Below are 10,726 nucleotides of genomic sequence, written 5' to 3'. Positions count from 1 at the left end.
GGGATGCGGTATGCGATGTATATGCATGTTTCAGAAAGAAATGATTGAAACTGGACTCAACTTGGAAAACCAAGAGTGCCACTGGAAAGATGAGTTGATTTCGGTCGAAATCGATATAAAGATCACCGGAATCGGATACATGGTTTGGAAAAGACAAGCAACACAAATATGGCACCGATCTACGATTAACATCACGAGGCCATCTAAATGCATCAAGAACAACATGCTACAGCACTCTAACCCAGCAACAAAATATATGGCAGGGCTCCACTCAAGATGCTTGACAAAAGATGAACACTGAGATACGGCTAATTCAATCAATAGCAGGTTCAAACAAGCATGGCAAAAGTGCAAAAGATTACGGGTTACAGACTTGGTGAAATTAACATCAAGTCAGGAATTGAACATCAGGAAGCAAAGTTTAGAGCAAGGTAACAACATGCTACAGGAACATATCATGGCAAAGCAATACATGGCATGAAGCTACTCAAAGCATACAACAAAAGTCCCTTACTGACCATAAGCCAAAAGGGATCAGAAAATACAACGACAACCATGTGAACATAGCAATTAACGTTAACAGATTCAGACTTGGCAGAAAACTGGAACATGGCAAAACAGATATCAAGTTGGCATGTTTACGAGCTCGATGCACTCACTACAAGGAATTGCATGAAAAACTAAGCATACACCCAGCAAGTAGACATGGCATAGAAGCTAGACATGGCAAGAACAACAACATAGCATGCATGGATCAACTACAACAAGCTCGGCAAAAATGCTTAACACGTAAACATTCTGCCAGGAACATTTTATAGCAAAAGTAGAGCTTCATTGGCTCAAGCTGGGGTGCTCCATAATTGCAAACAAAGACATGGTTGGATAGAGCACCACAATATCTACAAAACATCCTTACTGATCATGCTCAAAAGAGGCATGGATCACTCTGTATCAACATGAACACATGGCATAAAAATAATGACAGGGCAAAGACTTGGAATATTTCTAAGTCCCTGAAATCAGCAACATTAAGTGAGCTACTTTGCATGCTTGTGCTAGTCACCACAAAGATCACAAAAATACAAGGCATACACCCCTGTAAAGATGGCATGGCATACTTCAAAACTCATGTAGAGCTCAAGTTCATAGGAGGCACACATCAATCATGGCAAAAATGACAAATGTCCAATTACTGATATGAAACTGAAACTAACAGAAACTAGCACTCTTCCAACAGCATTTAGGGCATCAAGATGAGCTCAAATGAACATGATGCAATGAGATGAAATGAAGTACTCGTCGAGACGAACATTTTGATAAGCTACACGCACGAATCGGAGCCACGGTGATGAAGTTATGATGCTGCGAAGAGTGCACAAAATTACTGGAAGAGGGGGAAAAAGTCAACCCGATCTAGGGTTTACTGTAGATTTGGATCGAGATCTCGCCAGAGCACAGACTTCGAGGATGGCCGGAAATGGAGCCGCAGTGGCCGGACTTGCGGGGCCGGCCGGAGTTGCGGCGAGGAGCGCGTGGAGGCGGCGGCATCTGGCGGCGGTCGTCGGCGCGCGTCCACGGCTGCGCAGGGCGGAGATCCGGGCGGCGAGGTGGGCACCGGCGACCGGCGACAAGGCGGCGAGGCGGCGTCGGCGCGGCGAGCGGCGAGGCAAAGACGGCGGCGCGGCGAGGCAGGCGGGCGGCGCCGGGTCGTCGGGGGATCCCAGGCGGCAGGGAGAGGTGATGGGCTCCGGGGGCTCGCGGTGGGCCGAGCGGGCTGGCGTGGATGCGGGTGGCGGCGCGCCACACGGCGGCCCCCGTTTGGCTGCGGGCGTCGGCGGGGAGGTGTCCGGCGCGGGCCGGACACGTCCGGTGCGCGGAGGAGCGGATTTGCTAGGGTTAGGGGTGGAAGATCCGAAAATATCGAGGAGGAGCTATATTTATAGGTAGGAGGAGCTAGGAGGCTCCAAATTGAGCACGGTTTGCGGCCACGCGATTGTGATCGAACGGCCTAGATGATGGAGGAGGTTTAGGTGGGTTTTGGGCCACTTTGGAGAGGTGTTGGGCTGCAACACACACGAGGCCTTTTCGGTCCCTCGGTTAACCGTTGGAGTATCAAACGAAGTCCAAATGGCATGAAACTTGACAGGCGGTCTACCGGTAGTAAACCAAGGCCGCATGGCAAGTCTCGGTCCAATCCGAAAACGTTTAACACCCGCACACGAAAAGAGGTAGAAAGGGACACCGGATGACATAGGAGGGCCGGAATGCAATACGGACAACGAGGAAAATGCTCGGATGCAAGAGATGAACATGTATGCAAATGCGATGCACATGATGACATGATATGATATGCATGACAAAGACAAAAACACACGAAGACAAAACCCGACAACGAGGAAACAACATAACTTAGTGCCGGAAATGGCGAGAGTTGGAAAAAAATTATGGCATGTTACATACGGGGTGTTACAACACTCCACCACTACGAAAGGATCTCGTCCCGATATCTAGGACTGGAAAAACTCCGGGTACTCAGAACGGAGGTGGTCCTCGCGTTCCCAGGTGGCTTCATGGTCGGAATGATGTGACCACTTGACTTCCAGGAATTTGATAGACTTGTTGCGAGTCTTGCGCTCAGTTTCTTCAAGAATAGCAACGGGGTGCTCATGATAAGACAAGTCTTCTTAGAGATCAATCTCTTCGAAGTTTATGGTGCGGTCAGGAGTCTTGAAACACTTGCGGAGTTGAGAGACATGAAACACGCCGTGCACATTTGCAAAGTTGGATGGAAGTTCAAGTTGATAGGCTAGATCGCCTCTTTTGCTGATGATCTTGAAAGGACCCACGTATCTAGGGGCAAGCTTCCCTTTGATACCGAAGCGACGAGTACCTTTCATTGGAGAGACGCGGAGGTAGACATGGTCTCTGATCTCGAAAGCCAAGTCACGATGCTTGCTATCATAGTAACTCTTCTGGCACGATTGCGCGGCTTTAAGATTATCACGAATGACTTTGCGCATTTCTTCTGCCTCTGTGATCAAGTCATTTGCAAGAAGTTGACGTTCACCAGTCTCTGACCAGTTTAAAGGAGTACGACACTTCCTGCCATAGAGAATCTCGAATGGGGCCTTGCCTGAACTCGCTTGGAAGCTGTTGTTGTAGGAGAACTCGACATATGGAAGACAATCTTCCCACTTCATACCGAAAGAGATGACACAAGCCCTGAGCATATCTTCAAGAATCTGATTTACTCGCTCGACTTGGCCACTGGTTTGAGGATGAAAAGCTGTGCTGAAGCGAATGTTGGTGCCCATGGCCTTCTGAAAAGAATCCCAGAACTTGGAGGTGAAGATGCTGCCACGATCTGAAGATATCAGCTGTGGAATGCCGTGCAGAGAGACAATCCTGGAGGTATCACTACAGGAATCCAGTATTTTGCCGTCCGCCACGGTGGACGGCAAAGGCACGGACGGCGGACGGCAAAGAGCTTTCCCATCAGCGGCGGACGGCAAACAGTGACGACAAAGACAGGGTCGGCAAATAGGTCCTTTGTCGTCTGCTTCTTATGGCGGACGGCAAAGAGGAGGGACGGCAAAAAACTGGACGTCCGCCAGCGTTAGTCCGTTAGGCGGCTAACGGCGGCCTTTGCCGTCCGCTAGCGGACGGCAAATTTGAGTGCCTCTTTACCGTCCGCCAGTTGACGTCAGCAATGCGTCAGCGCCCGCTGTGTTTTGCCGTCTGCCACGGCGGACGGCAAAGGCAAAGTCTTTGCCATCAACTTAGCTTTGCCGTCTGCCACGGTAGGCAAATTTGCCAAATGGCCCATCCCTCAGGAAGCACAGGTGGGCGCCACGTGCCCCCTTTGCCGTCTACCACCGATGGCAAAGGCGTCTTTGCCGTCAGCCGCGGACGGCAAAGAGCCTGCACTGCCTCTTTTTTATTCTGTTTTTCTTATATCCAACAATTATCACAGCAAATATATCACAGCACATATATATCCATCACATAAATATCCAGCACATATATATCCAACATAATAAATATCCAGCACATATATATCCATCCATACATACATAGTAGGTTGCACATAGTTCCATCGATCCATACATATTACAATATGCAAAGTTTCATCATAGCAATCTAGTTTCATCATAGCAAGCGAGCAGAATACAAGAAGTGCATCAAAGGAAAAAACAAGCAATCCATCATAGGAAGCTGGCTTCCGTGAAGTGAATGAAACCTGCAAAATGACAAATAAGAAAGTTAGAAAAAGAAGACTAGAAGAAGAATTAGACTAGAAGAAAAAGAATAGAAGAAGAATAAGAAGACTAGAAGAAGAAGTATATGCCATTTATTAGCTAACTTAGGTGAACTGGATCATTTATGAGCTAAATTAGTTGAAATGGATCGTTTATGAGCTAACTTAGGTGAAATGGATCGTTTATTAGCTAACCTAGGTGAAATGGATCGTTTATGAGCTATCTTAGGTGAAATGGGTCGTTTATGAGCTAACCTAGGTGAAATGGGTCGTTTATGAGCTAACCTAGGTGAAATTGATCATTTTGGAGCTAACTTAGTTGAAATGGGTCGTTTATGAGCTAACTAAGGTGAAATGCCACGTTTCTGAGCTAACTAAGGTGAAATCGATCATTTTTGAGCTAACGTAGGTGAAATGGGTCATTTTGGAGCTAACCTAGGTGAAATGGGTCATTTTAAAGCTAACGTAGGTAAAATGGATCATTTAGGAGCTAATCTACGTAAAATGGGTCATTTTAGAGCTAACTTGGATAAATTGGATCACTTGTAAGCTAACTAAGTTAAAATGAGTCATTTTAGAGCTAACTTAGGTAAAATGGATCGTTTATGAGCTAACAAAGCTAATTATGCAATTTTTTTACATAAGTATGCTAAGTACATATCGTTTTAGAGCTAACTTAGGTAAAATGGATGGTTTATGAGGTCAGTAAGCTTATTAAGTCATTTTGGAGGAAAAGAAGCTAACTCTAGGTCATTATGGTAAGCATATTGGAGGAAATAAAGCTAAGTCTAGGTCTTTATGCATTTGTTAAGCAAAACACTAGAGAAACTTACCGTGATCAGGGAGGTGTAGGAGCGGGCTGGCTCGCGCCGGTAGCTGGAGAAGGATCGTGCGATGCGTTTCTGGAGTTAAGCTGCACCAAAGATCATTTCCAATGTCTCGTTAGCATTATGACACTCAAATGTTAAGACTAGAAAGTAATGTCCATTCAAATTAAACTCACTGTGCTCCCAGGAGAAATCACTGGCATCGGCGGAGCGGTCTGACCGGACTTCTCGCACACAGACTGCACATTTGGTTTTCACAACAGAGTCATACTAGTTAGTAATGAGACTCAAATGTTAAGACTAGCAAGTAATCTGCAGAAGAAACTTACCACAAGGAGCTCGTACATGGCCCTTGCCTGCATGTCATTCCGTGCCCTCTCCTCCTCCAACATCTTTGTCGTCCTCTCCTCCAACTCCCGCTGCCTCTCCGCTGCCTCCGCCAGAAGTTTCTCCGTTCTATCTCTCTCACTCGTATAACAGCCTGCAACACCACTCACATGACCATTTGTAATCATTGATGGAAGCACACACAATGTAATGGAGAAAGATAGATGAGTACGTATAACTAACCTTGAAGGCGAGTTGGACTGGCCGTTCACGAGGCCTTATCTCAGGAGCGGAGCTCGACTGGCGCGCCTTGATCTCCGGGAGAGTGCTAGGACAACGGATAAGTCCATCTCCCATGGCTATGGAGCCATGGGACCTCCCGCCACCAGATATCATCAGCAGGTCTGTATCAATGGGACCCTGGCTCGGGTTAAAGTCCTCCCCTTTCCTCGCCTTCCCCTGATCTCTATATTGCACGAGCTTGTCGTGGGCGGAGATGTTGGTGAAGTTCTTTGGATCATCGAGGTCAGACGCAGAGAATGCCTTGACTTTCTTGTAAGGGCCAGTGTGGGCCATGGCATACAGGTCGTACACCTCTGGCACCTTATCCGCCTTATTGTAGCGTGCCTGAAAGAGATAAACAAAGTAAATTAGTAATTAAAGGGCTAAAGATAGCATGATGGATGAATTTCACGAATCATGAAGCAAACCACATACCCAGTTCCGCCCGTACTGAAATAAGTTGGAGCTGCCTTGGTGGTGTGGCACACCTTCCATTTGGGCACGTTTGTCCTTGGCCTCTTTGTGGGTGGCCCGCCATTCTTTTGAGCACCACGCATTGACCAACACCTCCCAACAATCCATCCGATCCGCACACCATCTCGGAGGGGCCTAAGTTAGCAAATAGAAACTTGAGCGCTACGGCTATGAATTACTAAATGAAGGAAGTAAGTACAAGGCCTTAAGAATTACCTTCATGTACTGCTCCTTACTCAAGAACTTATCGCGGCACTCCTGCTTGGGCTTCTTGATACCACGCCCGGTGTAGTAGTCTCGAACAGCCTGCACCCGAACCTCATGCCGTAAGTTCTGAAGTAGGCGCTTGCACTCCTTGTGGATAACATCTGCCGCCTCCTCCTCGTATCCCTCCTCACACCTGTAGAATGTCTGCAATCAAATGAGACAATATTGATTAGTACAATTAATAACTAGCTAGTTGAAGATTTTTAATTGTGTAAAGGAGAAATTACCCAGAACTTTCTGATCACCACGTCTGCCCTCGTCTTGCACAAGACACCGTCGATAATCTCACCCGGCGGGGGCCGGGCAGCCAAGTAGTGCTCCCAACTCAATCCAACTTCTGGAAGCCGACCCTCACCAGGCAACGTGACAAACCCCGGGAAGTTTTGCCGAATCAGAACTCCAAGGACGGAGTTGGGCCGGCGGACACTTTCATGGTGGTCCCAACCCCTGCAGCATGACAAGGCCAACACATCAGTTATTTGAAGAAACATGAATGCAGAAGGTACAAAAAGATTAAATGCACTCACCTCTCCCCATCAGGGAAAATCAACCACCTCTCCTCGCGGGTCGCTGGCACGGACGAGAGCCGTGTAGCACCACGCTGGTAGACGTTGCCCCCCTCCTCCCCCTCCTCCTTAAAATCAGTCGGCTCCCCGCCATCATCAGCATGGCCACTCGGCTCCCCGCCATCATCAGCATGGCCACTCGGCTCCTCAGGCTGACCCGACCAGGTACCCCATCCAGACGTGTGCTCCTCCGGGGTCTCATGGGCCGAAGGCCCGTCGACCCGAGGCTCGTGGGCCGAAGACCCGTGGACCGGAGGCTCGTGGACCGGAGTCCGTGCAGCCTCCTCCTCAGACGAGTCCACCCTAGCAGTCACGTGCTCGGGTGAAACAGCTGGGGGCGGCAGCGAGGAAGGCGCCGTAAGAGTCACCCTACCTCCTCTCCCGCGACCACGTGCTCCACGTCCTCTCTTCTTCTTACCTCGTCCCCTGCTGGGCACCGCGGTCGACGAAGAAGGGCCCGGCGGTGTCACCATACTATCCAGCAATGCTCGGCAGAGAGGTGCGTGTGGAATGGAAGACCTCGCACCACGCGCCGACGAAGAAGGGGCCTCGGCGCGCTCCCGACCAGTGCCCACCATCTTTCAACACCTGCCATGACAAAGAATAAACGAAATTAGTACAACATAAAAAAAGTACCGACATGAATAATAATATGTATATCACTTAAGTGTATCATCATCAAGTACAACATAAAAAAATTGAATACCTGACACTACTAATAATCTCGATCAGTATCATCAATAAATGCATAATCATCATCATCACTATAATCAATGATGGGCTCATAGGGTTCATTGGCATCAACATGTGCAAGGCCACCTTGACGTAATCGGTCAAGCATTGATAGGTCATCCGCAGCAGTAACCTCTTCTTGTTCCGGCTCTTCTTGTTCCTCCTCTGGGGTGATGTCGGATTCATTGTCGCTGTCTACTTCAATGTTTTGGGGTGAAGTATAGCGGTTCTTGAAACACTTTTTGGAAAGACGTGTCTCTTGGAAGAATTCTCCTTCATATGTGTCTGGGTTAATGTGAGGTTCATAATCCTCTTCCTTTGGGGGAGAAAGTCTAGCACGTGGCGGCACTTCATAAACGACATCCCAACCTTTCAGATTTGGATTAGTTTGGCAGACCCACGGTAGATAGAATACTTGGGTCGCCTGTTGAGCCGTAATATAGACATCAGGAGCATCTAAATGGGTGCTTTGGTTGATTTCAACTAGACCTATATGTTCATGAGTCCTTCTAGTCTCCTTCCGCTGAAACCAATAACATTTGAAGACTACGACATTCGGTGGGTTTTCACCATAGAACAGAAGTTCATAAATTGCTTCAACTCTCCCATAATACTCGGTACCACCTTCGCCGATAGCAGATACAAAACAATTTGTAGACTTTTGGTCGGCCATAGATAGCTCTTTGCCATAGGTACGAAAGCGATACCCGTTGATGTCGTACTTGTGAAATGAACGGACCTTATAGTCAAAACCATTAGCGACTTGTCTCAATTCGGAGTCCATAGACTCTGAATTAGCCTACAAGTTTAATATGAAAGGATTGTTTGTCGCGACCCTGATTCCAAATCACATCGATCTAGCCGGTAACACCTCATATCACTTTGCGGCCTCACGCACGGTATCCCCACGGGTATCGCCTTACCCTGGCCCAGGACCGTTTGCGCCTTTTGTCTCGCGTATATGATTGTGTCGCTAGCATCCACATGACAGAGAACCCGGGCCGACATGGCTAGTCGTGAACCCAAAGCGTCACTAACCTATGGGAACAGGCATAAATGATTCACATCGAGCGTGTCGGTCAGCAGCATGTGAATCCGGGCTATAGCTCTGGGCTAACAGGACTCCGGGGAACCCGGGCTGTAGCATGCTAGGCAGGACTCCGGATGTCACCGCGTGACATTTCCCCGAAGGGACAGACACAGGAACGAAGTTAAACACATGCCGGCCAGTCAAGTGTCCTGAGCAGTAGTGCTGGGCTAGCAGGACTCCGGTGAACCGGGCTGTAGCAGACTACTATGGCTCAAGGAAGCACTAGACTAGATTTCCCCATAAGAGAGACTGCCAAGGATAAACAACTAGATTGTCGGATCCCACACATAGCAATACACGTCACACATACGCATAACATGCAAGTATGTGCTGTACAACATGGCATCACAACATAACGCAAACTCATATAGATAAAGGCCCAGAAGAGCCACATAGCATTAAATACAAACAGGGGTCACATGACCCATCATTCAGAGCATACATGCAACGGAAGCATTACATGTCTAAGTACAGACAACTACAAAAGGAAAAAGGCTCAGAAGCCTGACTATCTACAAGTCCCTCCCAAGGGTACAAGATCGTAGCTGAGGTAACAAGCTACTCGTCGAAGTCCAAGTGGTACTACTAGAGAGACAGATGTCTCATCTGCAAAACATAAATAAAGCAAACGTGAGTACAAAGGTACTCAGCAAGACTTACAACAGATCCTATCATACATGCATTTGTATCAAGAAGGTAATGTGGGGTTTAGTTGCAACAAGCTAGCTTTGACTCAGTGGCTATCCTGTTCTACGACAACGAGAAACTTCTTTGAGATGAGGTAGCGCGCACGAGTCCACTAATCACCACATCAATACACTACTATGGATTCATCCCCGTCTCTCCACGAGAAGGCCATCCATAGCACTCACACTTGTCTTGAGTATTTTAGAGTATCCACTTTAAGTTTTCTATGTACCACGTAAGCATCCAAGAAGTCCATAACCGAGGACACGGCTATTCGAATAGATCATGATAACCCTGCAGGGGTGTACTTCTTCACACACGCTCTCACCACTTATCACCATATACACTTCATGTTTCTCGGCAACCTTCAAGCGGAAGCCTGGCGAGGGTGTCGGCCACGACCTGACTAACCAAACAAGACTCTAGTCCAGGTTTATCGCCTATTCGGGTTCTATCCGCAAGGAGATCCGGCCAGGGTTTCGCTCATGGCCCCAAACGATGTGTACAGGGTTCCCGAGCCCACCATCCGGGTGCCACTCGGTACACCGGCCACGTGTGCCTAGTATGTCCCAAGTCCACCCTGCCGGGTGCCACTTGGTAGAAAAATAGCACTACCTACAAACACCAAAAACTATTTGCAACTCCTGGACAGAGTTCAAGGTGGTTAATAAGTCGAGAGAGCTTGGAGCGCCCGGAGCCCAATGTGTGGTAGTAGCTAGTCATTGGACAACTTACACAAAACTCAATTCTTAAGGACGGTCCCAATGAGACAACCCACCATGTACTCCTACATGGCCTCTCACCGCTACCTTTATGAAATCGTGTTCACATGCTTAACTCTCAACATCAGAACATAGCACTGTACTCCAATTCATTCCCAATGAATCAGACCTGACATAATCTAAGCAATAGCAGGTATGGCATGGCAAGAACACAACATGGCTCAAGCAATTCCTACACATGCTAGTGGGTTTCAACTATTTACTGTGGCAATGACAGGTCATGCAGAGGGATGGGTTCAACTACCGCAGCATAAAGTAGCAGTTGAATCGTTGTTGTCCTAATGCAGTAAAAGGAAGCAAGAGCGAGAGAGTGGGATTGTATCGGAATGAACAAGGGGGTTTGCTTGCCTGGTAGATCAACAGGGGGCACTGCTCCTCCGACAGGTACTCTGGATCGATCTCCAGAGCAGAACCTATCGAGAAGGAACGGTGTC

This window comes from Triticum urartu, chromosome 6 (assembly GCF_003073215.2).
Source record: "Triticum urartu cultivar G1812 chromosome 6, Tu2.1, whole genome shotgun sequence".
Lineage (NCBI taxonomy): Eukaryota > Viridiplantae > Streptophyta > Magnoliopsida > Poales > Poaceae > Triticum > Triticum urartu.
This window is presented reverse-complemented; position numbering follows the sequence as displayed.